Source organism: Pan troglodytes, chromosome 4, assembly GCF_028858775.2.
Source record: "Pan troglodytes isolate AG18354 chromosome 4, NHGRI_mPanTro3-v2.0_pri, whole genome shotgun sequence".
NCBI classification, from domain to species: Eukaryota; Metazoa; Chordata; class Mammalia; order Primates; family Hominidae; genus Pan; species Pan troglodytes.
In genome coordinates, this window is record NC_072402.2 from 26,781,053 (window position 1) to 26,797,697 (window position 16,645).

The 16,645-nt window shown below is 34.7% G+C and overlaps 1 protein-coding gene across 32 annotated transcripts in view; it reads right to left on the bottom strand.

Moving 5' to 3' along the window:
• LOC129143943 (uncharacterized) overlaps nucleotides 1-16,645 on the bottom strand; it is a 689,383-nt gene that overhangs the window by 209,961 nt on the left and 462,777 nt on the right. The window lies entirely within an intron of this gene.

The following is a 16,645-nucleotide window of genomic DNA, read 5'->3' on the forward strand; positions in this document are numbered from 1 at the left end:
TGTAGATCAGACATTTAGGTGAAATTGACTGGAATATTTTTTGATTAGGGCTGCACAAGGCTGCATTCGATGTGTTAGCAAGGATGAGATCTTATCTGGAGGCTTTGGGAGAAATCCACCTGGATAGGTTTGGCCCACCTCAGTAATCTCCCTATCTGAAACTCAACTCATTAGTAAACTTACTTAAATCTGAGAAATTCCTTTTATCACATGACATAATTGCCAGGGAGTAACACCAAAATGTATTAATAGATTAGGAGTGCCATCTTAGATTCTGCCTACTGTATTTGGTCTCATGACTCCAAATTCCATGCTATATTATCTGTCATACCACACTGTCTTCCAAAGCACTTTGTCCAGAGTTCCTTAAAACAGGGGTTTCAAACTCCTGGGCCATGGACAGGTACCAGTTTGTGGTCTGTTAGGAAATGGGCCATGCAGCATTACCAACTGAGCTCTACCTCCTATCAGATCAGAGGTGGCATTAGATTCTCCTAGGAATGTGAAACCTATTGTGAACTGCACATGTGAGGGATCTAGGCTGTGCACTCCTTATGAGAATCTAATGCCTGATGACCTGAAGTGGACCAGTTTCATCCCCAAACCATCACCCACTGCCCTGTCCATGAAAAAATTGTCTTCCAGTAAACTGGTCCCTGGTGCCAAAAAGGTTGGGGACTGCTGCCTTAAAGAACACCTACAACAGCTCATTAATTATCATGTCTGTGCAGTGCTTGTCTTGGTAGCAAAATGTCTTTATACCTGTTTCTATTTAAACTAGCAGAGATAACTTGTGACATTGTAGCACCATTTCATGTTTTAAAATCCATCAAGTATTTTGCACTTTCCTACCTAAACATCCATAAAAGCAACAGAATGACTCTCAGAGGAACAACAAGGAGAGTCATAGAGGTGGGAGATAGGGTTGTAGCAGACATTCGAACATTTTCCCAGAGACTTACAGAAGATACATAATGGCACCCAGTTGATATTCTGGCCGGATCCCTCAATCACCTTTACCCATAAGATGTTCCCTACCTTTAGTTTGCCTTGCTTCTGATTACTCCTAGAAAGATTGCCCTGGGGTTACTGGAGCCACTCTGCTCTTGTGGCAATCTACCTGGAATTGCCTAGGAGCTTATGTTTCTCTGGGGTGACCCACAGAGTCTCCCTGGGGTGGCTGGTAAAGAAACACAACACCAGTTTATTTGCCTTGAAACATGGCAAACTGATGTGTAGTTTACGCTCCACTGCTTTCTCTGGAAACGGGCTGAGGCTGGGATTTCAGCTGAAATTGCACGGCCCCACACACACACTTTTTTTTTTTTTTTTTTTTTGGTTCTTCTCCTTCTCCATTCTGTATTGCATAATCAATTTCTCCTGGGAACCTGCCCTTCATAAATCACTTACACTTGAATCCTTGGCTGAGGGTTTCCGTCTTGGATGACCTGACCTCAGACATGAAATACACTTTGGGCACTTTTCTAGAGCCAGGAGCATTAAGGGCTAACCACTCTAAAAACCTCTACTTGGCAAGAATTTTTCCAGGCTGTTTTGTGTAGATAGTGAATATAGCCAGGTCACTATTTGGCAGCCAAGTTCTCTGCTGTCAAACAGATACCTCTCCTAAGAATGAAAGTGTGTGTTGGCCAAACAGGGTACTTGGTCTTTCTTTGAGCTTTTGGAAATCTTCCTTAGAATAGTACAACTCAAAGACTTTTCCAGCACCTCTGGAGATAAACCTATCTTTGGTCACTATGTGAAACCCATTGCCTAAAAGTGTGCATATAGTTTTTACTGACTCTGATTAGCTATCTCTCTTATGTGTATACATGTAGTAACTGATTAATTTTAAGTACCTGTGGAAACTACAATGGTGAGTACATAAATTCAAGGCCGAATGAGTTTGAAAAGGGCATTTTAAACATTATATTAGTTATTCCAAGTCTGTAGTTGATTTGTGAGTGTGAATACAGAATACAAAATAATGATCCACGGATGGATCCACTAAGCTTCTTAACTGCATATTCAGGTGCACATGAATGGTACTACAAGCAGAATCAGAATTCAGGATGAGAACTCGCATAAAATAAGGGAGCAGAAGGTTTAAAAAATGTGCCAGGGTTGCTCAGCAGAGACTGTTGAGATACAGTCTGTCCAAGGATGAGGCAGTGCTCAAGAGCTATGTATAGTGAGGGTTTTAAGAAATCCACCTTGGTGCCTTAATGTCTCTTGTATTAAAAATGAAAACAAAAAAGAAAAAACTTTTACATGGCAAAATGGATTATGCAGATGAAATTAAGGTTACTAAATTAGTTGACTTTAATTTACGTTAATTATTCTAGTGAAACTCATCTAATCACATGATCCCTTTTTAAAAAGTTCCAGGTATCTGGTGCCATTTTGCCAGGACCCACTGCCAAATTGCAATTCTTGAACACAAGGAAGCTATGATGGCTGGTCTAGAGCTTTTAGGTTCAGTCATTACAACAAGCTCAGTTCCATGGAATAAATTCATTACCTGAGCAATAATATTTTATATAATCAATTGCTGTCTTGGCGAGAGTAGATTATCATTTTATATTTGCTGAGTGAAGGAGCTCCATATCCAACCAAATTTCTAAGAACTATTTTATCAAAACTTCATCCCTTTGAGGCAGACTAAGCACAAGAGTAGAGAAAGGGGACTAAGAATTCAACCTGGATAAGCAAAAGGAAAAGCTAACTCTATTTAGTAAACATCTAAAAATACCATCTTCTAGTGTCAATTGATGAGTACATTAGCACAGAGTTTACTGTCAGGGCGCCATACATAGTAAAACCTTTAATGGGTACTTCTCCTCAGGAGGAGTTAAAAAGGAACATGAGAGTACTGGTATCATTTCATTTTCCAGAAACATTAGGGAAGTCCTGAAATGCACCCCTCTGTAGTTCGTTTAGTGTTTACCAATTTTTGATGTTATACCCTCCAGTAAAATGCAGGATGTGCAAAAAAATGATAAAAAGAAAATTATTTTTTTGAAACAAATGAAGTAAATCAGAGCAAAATGTTGGAATCCTAACTTGTTAATTAAATAGTGTTGAATAACTCCTTCTTGCTAAATTTTCCAAATATTTATCATTATAAGATTCACATTTTTTGTACTATGTCATCAACTGAATACTAAACAACTCTAGGTTAAGGAAACTCTCAGTTTGAAGTTTACAGTTTGGTTTTTATTAACAGGTCAATGTAATTTGGTGGGAAGTTCTTTGGACCAAAACTCAATAGTGTGATCTAGATCTGTGTGGGCAACTCACTCAGCCTTAATAATTTTGTTCTAATTTCTTCATATTAAAATGATAATAGCTAGTATATTAGCTTACCTTTAAGATATCTTGATTCTACTTAAGTTTGGACTTCTATCTTATAGGCAATACCTTGCAGTGAATCATATAAACTCAAACAAACTAGAAAAACCATTTATGTTATAGCTGAAATTATATTGGTGTGATTTTGTTTCCTTACCTCTTGTGCTATTTACTCCTTTTGTTAATTATGTCATTAGTTTTTTCCTTCGTCCCCATTCCCTTATATAGGTTTGTTTGTTTTGTGTGACCACTTAAAATGCCTATTATTTTTTATATTCCCAAATTGTTAATTTACCAAAATAAAATTGTTACATTTCACTTTTTCTTTGTGCTTAATCTAAAAATATACCTTTAAGATTCATGCACTTCGCAAATTGTTCATTTAGTAGGCTATTATAACAGCAGCATAGTACTCTGAAGTATGTGTGCATCTATCACATTTTTTCTATATCCACTTCCCTGTGATGTACTCCCAGATGTCTCCAACTCTAAAACAAAAACAATGCTGTCATCAACATCCTCATAAATATTCCTATAAGAATTTACTTAGGGTATATTCCCAGAAGCACACTTGCAGGTTCACATTATACTTTTGTATTTAATTTGACTAAGTACTGTCTGTTTGCACCCAAAAATGGCTGTGCCGTCTACAGACCAAGGGATCCTGGATACCTATGTTCTCATCAACATTTGGCATTATCCAGGTTTCTAATTTTTGCCAAAGAGACATATTTACCTTCCATTTCTCTGACAATAAGATGAGTATGATTTACATAATTTTACCCTTTTGGGTTTTTTCTTTTGTAAATTTTCTTTTTATTTCCTTACCCATTTTTTTGAGATGCCTTTTTCATGATTTTTTAGAGGTCCTTGTATAAATTTCTAGATAGTAGTTCTTTTACTCTTTTAAATAGTGCAATTATTTGGGCTTTTTGTAATACATTATTCATTTTGTTCAAAGAGTTTTTTTGTTGAAGAAAATTTCATTTTGATAGATGTAATTATTATAACCAATGTTTGCCTTAAGGTGTGTGGTTTGAAAATTTTATTTAAGAAGTCTCTTCATGTTTCTACAAAAGAAAGTTGCTCCTCAATAATTCTTCTATTAACTATATAGTTTTACCTCTAATATTAACAACTTGAATCCATCTCTGTACTGTCATTGTCTATAGAATCTACATTTAATGTATAATAAGATTTATTTTATATATGTTTGTACTGACACTTTGTGATATTTTAACTGTTGCAAGTAAAAGTCAAATTACACTTATTTTATTAGTAGAAAGTTTTTGAACAATTCTACAACAGTTTCATAACTTATCCCATGCTGTTTTACAATTGTAATTTTTCACTTATAATCTCTTTACTCCACACCAGCACCATTACTATGCCCTGAGAGTCAGTCAGTCCTATGAGCATGTACCCATCCTTATATGATGCTCTATTTATAACCTTAACTGCCTTGTTCCTAAAATATTGCAGAAGATTCCTACCTAGCCATAAAGCTCCATTTTAAGGACCTACTCCAGAAGAACCCTCTTCAATTCTGCTAAGATTTCCCTTCAACCGTTTTCCCCCAGCCCCAGCATATGGTCTTCAAATTGCCATTAATACAGGTGAGGTCAATTAGGGATACATTTTTCCCACACTGAGCCATTCTCTTAAGTCTTTTATTTTTGGTATAAACTTTGTTTCTTGTATGTACAAGGGTTAGGCTTTTGAAATTCAGTTAAGTCCAATATCTTACAATTTAAACTTTGTTTTTCTGAAACCCAAAAAATTAAAGTTTAACTTTATTTTTGTTGGGATTTTTTTTCTTTGTTCTTGTTTGTTTTTTTCAGGTAGCAACAATCTCTTGGTAAAAATCAGTGTCTCTGACTAAATGGTGAAGAGCTAGGTTCAGAAAGAATACCAGGAACAAAATTCAGCTTGCTGAGTGCATTAAAACTTGTACTGTTAAATGCGGGTCTCGGCAAGAGGGCTGAAGTTGGGTTAATTGAGATAGAGGGCAATAAGTTTCAGGCCCACGTTAGTCACCAGGGTAAAGAACACAGGAATCCAAATGGAACTGGGACTCCTTGGAATGGAATCAAGTTAACAAGCTTCAGATAGGATAACAAGGAGAAAGGAAGCTAAATGATGAAGTATACAAGGATTCAAAAGTAGACTAGGATAACCACTAGCACATTTAAGTGAACCCCAGAACTTTAGAGACAGAAAAGCCATAAAGATTAAGGATGGAAGGGATCTTTAATATTATTTGATTTAGTATCCTGCCTTCAGATTGATAGTTTCCTTATCCATACTATAAGCAAGGTGACAGAGGCCCATAGAAATGCACCTTTATTCTTAGCACGTGGGTGAGTGGAGGTAAGAAATGAGGTCTCCTTTGCTCCCAAATCAATCCTCTCAAGTATCATGATTTCCCTTCTGAGTCAGTCACCTTCCCCTCAGCAAGCCAGCTTTTGAGTCAAGTCCTGGCAGGGTAACTAAATTGCTTCTTAAGACTACTAAAATTTCTACTGAAAGGGTTAATACTAATTAACCATGATAATTCTCCCCACTTTAATTTTTCTCATCCCCTACTAAATTCTAAGTGTTGCTCCTTGCTCTAGCCAGCCAGCTAACGTGCTTTCTTTTCATGAGTTTTTAAGATTTTTTACTGAATCCTTTATACTTTCCAACTTCTTTCTCTTCCTGTCTTCTTTCTTTTTTTTTTTCCTTCCCTCATTTAACGAGCATCAGTTGCAGTTTTGTACTGCAATTTAATGAGTTATGTATGAAGGAATTTATTCATAGTTTAAATTAGCACTACCAACCCTTTTCTGTAAAGAGCCAAATAACGAATATTTTAGGCTTTCTAGGCCAGAAAATCTCTGTTGCAACTACTCAACTCTACCACTGTAGCACAAAAGCATGAATAGGAAACAAATAAACAAATAGGCATGACTGTATCTAAATAAAACACATTTACAAAAACAAGTGTGAGGCTAAATTGACCACTGGGACATGTTTGCTAACCTCTAGTTTAAATAAATATTTAAACAATATATGTAGTATTATAAGAGAGTTGTAAATAAAGGGATATAAGAGCCAAGGAGTCTCACCTCCTTTCTATCAATTCATGATCTATTGCTCAGTTGATCACCTTTGCAATATTTACTTTAGATAAAATATCTTTATAGTATAATTCTCTTTCTTTCTCGATATTTTATAATACTAATTACTTGCTATGTATAATTAGTAAAAAATTCCCCTGCTAGATTATTCAATTGTGAACAATCTTGATGACATTTAATGAATAATATACTGGCCATGAATCTTTCTTGGCATAGTCTTTTTTAAAGAAAGATTTGCTACTATATCATCATTATTCTTGAAGAATTAGCAATAATATTTTATATGGCTAATAAATATCGTGAATCTAAAAACAAGTACTGTGAACAATTTATGGTATTCAGCCTTCATTACAGAAGAAAATGTCTGAAAGAACATAAAAATAAATAAACCAATATGCTAAGATATGAAGAGTAATGCAAAGATATGCTCAAAAGGACAAATGTACTTATATTCTTTTCTGTATATGAGTTTAATATCTCTTTAAATTGTGTTATGAAAAAACACACTAGGGAAAGTACTCCATAATATTAATACTAAGGTAAAAGACCAATAGCAATACTAACACAGTGGTTTTCTACCAGGATGATTTTATCCCTCACAGTACATGTCTAGAAGTGTTTTTGGTTGTCATACGAGAGGGGACTACCACCAGCATCTAGTGACTGGAGACCAGGGATGCCACTGGACATCTGGTGAAGCACAGGACAATCCCCCACAACAAAGAATTATTCAACCTAAAAGGTCAGCATCAAGGTAGGGAAATCCAGTCAGCATTTTTGGTCATGTAGTTTTCTTTTTTATATTAAACTTTTAATTTTGAGATAATTGTACATTCACATACAAGAAATAATACAGTGAGGTACAGTGTACCCTCTACACAGTGACCCATAATGATAACATTTTGCAAAACTATAGTACAAAACCACAACCAGGCTATCAACATTGGCACAGTTAGCATATAAAACATTACTATCACAACAAGAATCCTTCATATTGCTCTTTTATAGCCACACCTACTTCCTTCCAAATCCAAGACCATTAATTATATGATTCCACTTATATGAAGTGTCCAGAATATTCACCTCTATAGCTACAGAAAGTAGAGTAGTGGTTATGAGGGCTGGGGGAACAGAGAAGTGGGGAGCAATCACAAAAGGCAATAGGGGTTCTTTCTGAGGTGGTGAATATATTCTAAAATTGGATTTAAGTGACGGTTATATAACTTTGTGAATATACCAAAACCATTAAACTGTATAGTTTATATGAGTGAACATTAAGATATATAAATTATATCTCAATAAAGTTGTTAAAAACTAAAAATAATCGATTATCCATATATACATATCTCTATTTCTAAACTATTTTGTTCTTTGCTTAATGTGTACATCCCCTCACAATGACTATAGTCTTCATTGTTGTATTTTTTGGGTGTATTAAAATTAGGTAGTGATTCCTCCAATGTTATTCTTTTTCTTTAATTGCCTTAACTCTTCTGGTTCCCATGCATTTCTTATAAATTTTAAAATCATTTTGTCAGTATCTACAGAACTTCTGCTGGGGCATAATTATGCTAAATATATAAATTTTTGGGGGGAAAACATAGAGACTTTCTTCTTTCGAGACTTCTAATCCATGGACATGGAATCTCTGCATTTCTTTAGGTCCTCTTTGGTCACTTTCATCAGCATGTGTAGTTTTTAGCATACAAATCTTGTACATGTTTTGTTAGATTTATACCTAAGTATGCATATAAAGTTGGAAAGGAATTATTATAAATAGTAAAAATTATTTCCCAGTTGTTCAATAGTATACAGAAATGCAATAAATTTTCATGTGTTGACCTTGTATTTGTACCCTTGAAACTCATTTACTATTTCTAGAAGTTTTTTACAGATTTCTTAAAATTTTCCATGTCAACAATCACGTCATCTGTGAACAGGAACAGTTATTTCTTCCTCTCCATTCTGTGTATCTTTCATTTCTGTTTCTGGCTTTATTGCCTTGAGTTGAGTTCTTAATATAATGTTAAATAGAAGTAGTAAACATGGACATCCTTTCTTCTTCCCAAACTTAGGGAGAAAGTGTTAAATCTTTCACTGTTAAGTATGATGTCACCTTTAGTATTCTTGTTAATGTACTTATTAGGTTGAGAAAGTTTCCTTCTATTTCTAGTTTGCCCAGAGGGGTGGGTTGGTTGGTCGATTGGTTGATTGGTTTTTTATCATGAATGAAGTCGAATTTTGTCAAATTCATTTTTTCATTAATTGATAAAATCACGTGGTTTTTCTTCTTTAGACTGTTAAATGGTGGGTTACGGTGATTTTTGAGTGATGAATTAACCTTGCATTCTCACAATAAACCCCAATTTGGCCATGATGTATATAATTTATTGACACCTGTAGAGGATGTTTGCTTCCTTGTTCACAAAAAGTATGTATCTGTACTTTTTCTCCCTTTGTTCTTTCTCAATCTGGTTTTGTTATTGGGGTAATTTTCCAATCATACAATCAGTTGGGAAGTGTTTCCTTCCTTTTATTTTAGAAAAGAATTTCATAAAATTGGCATTATTTCTCTTTTAAATGTTTGCTAGATTTTGCCAGTAAAACCATCTGGGCCTAGAAAGTTCTTTTTCAGAAAAGTTTAACCATGAATTCAATTTTTTAAAAGTTGTTATATGAGTACTTATGTTATATCAGTTTGAGTGAACTTTGAATATACAAATCCGTTCCAATCATAAGAGAAATGCTTTGCAAGCAATTGTTTCACTTAATCTAGATTAGTTAACTTATATACAGAGAGCTGTTTGTATATTTCCTTAGAATAATATAATTGTTATTATTGATACAGTAATACAGGCTCTGTAGTGACAGCCAACTTTTCATTTCTAATAATCACAACTTTTGTCATATTGAGTTTTATTTGATCAGTTTGGTGAATGGTTTGTTACTTTTACTACTCTTTTTAAAAAATAAGCTTAGAGTGTCATTAATTTTCTCAATTTTTTTATGTTCTCAAATTTGTTCCTGCTCTTATTATTAACCCTTCCTTATTCTTGTTTTGGGTTAACTTTTTTCCAGTTTCTTTAGATGAAAATCTTGATTGTTGATTTGAGACATGTATTTTATTCTGATATAAGCACAATGATATAAGTATGCCTCTAAGCACTGCTTTTGCTACAGAGTTCAAATTTTGATATGTAGTATTTTAATTTTTATTAGGGCTAAAATATTTCCATATATGCTTTGAGAGCTTATCTTCGACTCATCTCCAAGTGTTTGAAGATGTTCCTTTCCTTTCTTCCATTAATTTCTAATTTAACTCCATTAAAGTCAGAGAACATACTCTGCATGATTTAAATTCTTTTAATGTGTTAAAGTTTATTTTATAACACATTATATGATTTATTTTGGTGAATATTCCATATACATGTAAAAGGATTATGTATTCTGTCAAGGCACAGTGAATTACAGCTGTAATCCCAGTGTTTTGGGATGCCAAGGTGGGAGGATTTCTTGAGCCCAGGAAGTTTGAGAGCGGGCTGGGCAATAAAACAAGACCCCATCGCTACAAATAATAATAATAATAATAATAATAATAATAATAAATTTTAAATTAGCCTATCATGGTGGCGGGTACCATATCTACTTGGAAGGCTAAGGAAAGAGAATTATTTGAGCCCAGTATTTCAAGTCTCCAGTGAGCTATGATCAGGCCACTGAACTTCAGCCTGAGTGATAAAGCAAGACTCTTTCCAAAAAAAAAAAAAAGTGTATTCTTTTGTTGTTGTTAGAGTATTGTATAAATATTTATCAGATTTAATTGGTTTATGGTGCTATTCAGTTACCCTACATTCTCACTGATATTCTGTCTGATAGTTCTATTGATTACCAAAAAGAAGGAATATTGAAGTGTCCAACTGTAATAGTGAACTTACCTATTTCTCAGTTCAGTTTTGTCTTCCTGAATTTTTGCTTCCTGAATTTCAGAACTCTTGTGTGTGCCTACACATTTTGAATTAGTACATCTTCTTGGAGAATTAACTCTTTTTTTCATTATGCAATGCTTATGTTTATCCTTGGTAATTATATTTGTCCTGAATTTTATTATCTGTGATGTTAATATAATCACTCTATCTAGTTTTCTTTTGATTGAGATCTATATGTTATATTTTTTCCTTTTTTTTTTTTTTTTTTTTTTTTGACATGAAGTCTTGCTCTGTCACCCAGGTTGGAGTGCAATGGCACAGTCTCAGCTCACTGAAACTTCCACCTCCCAGGTTCAAGCAATTCTCCTGTGTTAGCCTCCCAAGTAGCTGGGATTACAGGCACCTGCCACCACGCCTGGCTAATTTTTGTATTTTTAGGAGAGACAGGGTTTCACCATGTTGGCCAGGCTGGTCTCAAACTGCTGACCTCATGATCCTCCCCCTTCGGCCTCCCAAAGTGCTGGGATTATAGGTGTGAGCCAAAGTGCCCTGCTCTCTTCCATTCTTTTACTTTAAAATCTAAATATATCCTTAATTTGAAGTAAGTTTCTTGTGAAAAACACATCCAGAACAAACAGGATGTACTTATCTTCTGTGGAGACAAGTCCAAGATCTGCAGTCAGCAAGCTGGAGACCCTCAAGAGCTATTGGTGTAGTCCCAGTCCAAATTCAAAGGTCTAATAAACAGGAAAACTGATTTCTATGGAATGGACTGAGTTGCATCTCCCCAAATTCATGTGTTCAATCCCTAACCCTCAATGTGATGCTATTTGGAAATGGGGCCTTTGTAAAGTAATTAGGGTTAGATAAGGTTATGAGGATGGGCCCTTATGATGGCATTAGTACTGTTATAAGAAGAAAGATCATAGAGCTTGCTTCTTTTCTCTTTTTCTCTCTCTACCATATGAGAACACAAGAAGACAGCCACCATCTACAAGCCAGGAAGGGAGCTCTCACCGGGGAACAAAATCAGTTGGCACCTTGATCTTGGACATTTCTGCCTCCAGAATTGTGAGAAATAAGTTACTATTGTTTAAGCTACACAGTCTATGGTATTTTGTTATAGTAGCTTGAGCTGACTAATATACTAATGGTGTAGTTCCAGTTCAAGTCTTGATGCCTGAGGACTAGAAGAAACAATGGTGTAGTTCCATTTAGAAAGCTGACAAGCTCTAGAGCCAGGAAGAGCCAGTGTTTCAGTTTGAGTATATTTTTTTTTTACTCAATATATATATTTGTATTTTTTGTAGACATGTGGTTTCGCCATGTTGGCCAAGCTAGTTTCAAACTCTTGACTTCAAGTGATCTGCCTGCCTCAGCCTCCCAAAGTGCTGGGATCATAGGCATGAGCCACCATGTCCAGCCTATGTTATATTGACTTATATATTATACCTACAAACATTGAGAACCTTTTCAAAAATGTTTTAATTTTTCTTTCAACTGTGAAAAGTATTTTAAAACTGAAGAGAAGAGGTATATATAGTCTGTTATATTTATTGATATCTTTATCATTTCTGTTTCTCTTTTTTCAAGTTGTTTTTTGTTTCTGATCAAATTTTCCCTCTTTGTGAAGAATTTCTTTTCACAATTATTTTAGAGCAGGCCTTCAGATAATGAATTATCTTAGTTTCTCTCCACTTTAGATGTCTTTATTTCATCTTAATTCTTGAAGAATATTTTCATGGGATACAGAATTCTAGGGTGATAGTTCTTTTCTTTTTAGCATTTACACTTCCCCTAGCCACCATGGATTCAGATGAGATTTTCACAATCATTCAAATCATCATTCTGCTCCGAGTAGTACATCATTTTTCTCTGACTGATTTGAAAAACTTTTCTTTGTGTTTGGTTTTCAACTATTTGATTATGATCTGTCTGGTCCTGGATTTATTTATATTTATCCTGTTTTGGAGTTACTGAGTGTATTAAAGCTATTGATTTTTTTAAATTATTATTTGAGACAGAGTCTTGCTCTGTCACCCAGGCTGGAGTGCAGTGGCGCGATCTCCGCTCACTGTAAGCTCCGCCTCCCGGGTTCATGCCATTCTCCTGCCTCAGCCTCACAAGTAGCTGGGACTACAGGCGTTTGCCACCACACCCGGCTAATTTTTTGTATTTTTAGTAGAGACGGGGTTTCACTGTGTTAGCCAGGATGGTCTCGATCTCCTGACCTCATGATCTGCCCGTCTCGGCCTCCCAAAGTGCTGGGATTATAGGCATGAGCCACAGTGCCCGGCCTAAAGCTGTTGATTTTTATGTTTTACCAAACTTGAGATGCTTTTGGCCATTATATTTTTCAAATATTTCTTCTCACCACACTCTTCTGCTTCTCCTTCTAGAACTCCGATGACATGAATGTTAAAACTTTTGGTATTGTCCCACAGGTCTGTGGGATTAGGTTCATTTATTTTCCAATTAATTTTCTCTTTACTGTTTGAAATGGATAATTTCTAAGTATCTATCTTCAAGTTCAGTTATCTTCTACTTTGTCATCTCTATTCTGCTATTGAACCTTTTCAATAATAATGAGGTTTTTCTTATTCCCATATTTTAATTTTTAGTTGTAAAATATATTTTGTTATTGCTTTGATCTATGACTTTGTTGAGAATTTCTATCATCCTATTCATTTCAAAAAGAGTGTTTGCCTTTACTTCTTGTATTATTTTTCTAATAGCTATTTTAAAGTCCTTGTCAGATAATTCTGATTTCTGTGTCATCTGGGTGTTGGTACATGCTAATTATCTTCTCCCATGACGTTAAATATTTTCCTGGTTCTTCCTATGCTGAGAAATTTTGAATTGTGTTCTAGACATTTTAAATATTATGTTATGATTGTCTGGGTCTTGGTTAAGTCCTAAGAAGAATGTTGATATTTAGTTTAGCAGGCAGTCAACTTAGTGAATTCAGGCCCCAAGTTCTGCCTAGCCTTTTGAGGGTTGTGGTTTTAGTGTCAGTTCCATTTTCAAAGTCTTTGAAATGCTGTTTATATCTTTCTATATTTGCTACACCCAGTGGTCAGTCTGAGATTTTGGTGTTGCTCTATGTCTTATTTCTGTTTCCAGAGTTCTTAGTATAATATATAGGGTAAGATTCATGTATACAAAGCTCAGGGGTGAGGCCAAGAGTTTGTAAGCAACTTCATGTGTTGTCTTCCCAAATTTCTCTCTCTCCATTGATGTCCCCAGTAATTTCTGTCCAGAAAGCTGAAGATTTCATGATCCTTCTCCATTGTGCACTTTCTATTACTGCAGCTTCATCGAGGGCCAAGCAGCAAGAAGGCAGAGAAATAAAAAATAAACAGAGATTTGCCCATCCCCCTTGAAACTACAGCTCCTGTGGCTGGAGAGGAAGGTTATCCTCCCTCAGAGCAGTAAAGCATGTCCCTTGTGACACTGTTGCTAACAGGATACTCCTATCCCACAAGTCTGAACCAGAGAGTTTCTCTTGGAGCTTTCTCTATCCATGCTAATGCCCACTTCCAAGTTTCAGAATGTGTTGGGTCAAGGTCAGGGAGTTACTGGAGGGGAAAAATATGCATGGTAAACTCACCACTAGTGGTTGATTCCAAATTTTGGTATTCTCCAATTTGTCTGCTATTTACTTTTCATAGTCCTTAGATAGCTACTCCATGCATTCTCTCGAAAATTAATAGCTGTATTCAATGATAGATAAGGATGAAGTGTGCTTACTATGTGTTGCTCAGAATCAAAAACCATGGTTAAGTTTTGAAACCAATTTTATGACCTGTTATATATGGAACGATGCAATGTTAAAATGTGCCAAACTGGAATTTTATTTAAGCTGTGGTAAGTTTGCTCTTCATTTTAATATAAGATCCTTAATATAAGATTCTTTACTATAAATATAAGCTATTTCTAAAAACCCAGATCCAATTTAGTTATGTAATTCAAGAAATATTTATAGAACAGCTACTTTAAGCAAGGCAATTTACTTGCCAATACAAGGTATACATGGTGTCAGGGGCAAAACCAGTTGTGTGGCAGTATAGAAGCCAATATACAATAGATTCCCCATTGTTATTATGGCAATACTTTCAATTAGGAAGATCCAACCATATTTGTTATCTTGCTAATTTTAGCCTTGTGTCCTTAACTCAGCAGGCAGTCATGTTTATAATACTAAGAAAAATATTATTTTGACAGATTGATAAGCAATTTCTTCAAAATTCTGTATTAGGCCTATTTTTCATCAAATTGTTGAAAAGTATTCATATTTTACCTCCCTGATCCATGACTCTATTTTGGTATTCAATTATACAATTCAGCTGCTTCCTTCTTAAGGAGTGGGAAGCTGAGTCATCTTTTGCCATATCATTAAAGATTATTTTCCTGAACTATTGTGAATATTATTAATTGGTTTATTTACTATTTTTGTGAAAAATATTAGCGAATTCAACATGTGAGCAGTCTTTATTAACCAAGCCTTCAAAAACCAGACAAAATAAACAAAATCCTTAGGAAGATTTCTTGATGAAAGCAACATAGATTTTTCTTCTTATCAGCATATTTAGAACTACTTTTTGGCTTAAGGATGAAAAAGGCTATTATCAGGAATCAATAACTGGAAAATAACTGATGAATTGGAGAATGACAGTAATATTCAATATGCTTGTGTTATTGCCAAGTCTGGCATTATTAAAGCAAAGTTCTGCCCAGAGGAAGTATAACAGTATGTTAAACAAAAGTCTCTGAATGCTTTAGAAATAAAATATGGGCGTATGTAACTAAGGAGTTTGTTAAGGCAATAAATGTCTTTTACTATAGATTGAGAAGGTTAAACTTTCCCCAAACTCTGTCCCTTAGGAATGAAAAGACTAAAATCAAATAGATCAGAATAAAAATCTGTCTGTAATTAATTCTGGTTTTGAAATATTGGCCAAGTTTCTTGGTTTCTCTAAGTCTTGGTGTATTCATCTATAAAATGGGGATAATAATAAAATTTACTTCATAGTGTTGCTATGAGGATCAAATAATATAAGAAGAAAACTTAATGCCTAGCACATAATACTCAATAAATGGTCATTATTATCACTAATAATGATAGAGCTCAGTATGTTTTCCACACAGAGAGATTAAATCTTTAAGAGTCATGGATATATCTGGGGAAATATCTCTATGAGTCATGTATGTGGTAATGTGATTTATTTGTTTATTTTAAAAATCTTTTTATCATCTTTGTGGAGAAAGGTATGTATGAATTCTGAAGTTTCCAGAATTCCTTAATTAGAAGGGACAGCAGTCCAGTGAAGTTGTGTTTCTGTCCATTCATACTATTCCCTGCAATACCTGTTTATTAACTTTTTCTTCACTCATTTATTCAATTGGCATTAATTTACCCCCCAAATGCCAGGTGTCATATTAGGCACTTTAAATAAATAAATGATGAATACACAGCCCTTATCTTTGAAGGATACCCAATCTTTGGCAGAAAAATATGCGCTGACAAAAAAATTACAGTAGTAAACTGTAGCCATTTTGTATCTGCTCATGAGAACCAACTACTAACAATCCAGGAATTTTGCAAGCTGGTTGTTAAACACTGACATAACTAAAAAATTAAATTGTGTAAACTTAAAATTAAATAATTTATATTAAAAATACAGGTAATAAATATTCAAATTCATCACTTGAACATTATTTTACTCCAGTATTCATTATTATTTTACTACTATCTATGCTTTTGAGTTTATTTACATCCATTATTTCTATATGCTTAAAATCCTGTGTAATGTTTTCCTACTGCACATCTCTTTCCAGTTCCACATTTTGTTATATCACCGTGGTTACTTGAAATCAGCCATGTTAGATTACTTACACCACGGAATTTGGCAAACATGGCAATCTAGGGCTTTTTTCCCCTCAAATTACGTATGTTAGACGTTACCAGCATAATATTGAAACTAATTATAGCACACTGCTATATGTGTCATCAGAAAGTAATGACATGCTGTGGGAATACGAATGATGTGAGCAATGAACCCCTGATTGCAGAAATCAAGAAAGGCTTCATGGAGGAGTAAATGTTTGAATTAACTTTAGGGAAAAATTGGCACTTTACAACTCCAAGGAACAGAAAGGGTCTTTGAAAACAGTGACAGACTGTATTACTGTTCTAAGCTATTCACTCCCCCTTCTTGTTTTAGATCACTTTCATTGCTTTTTGACTTA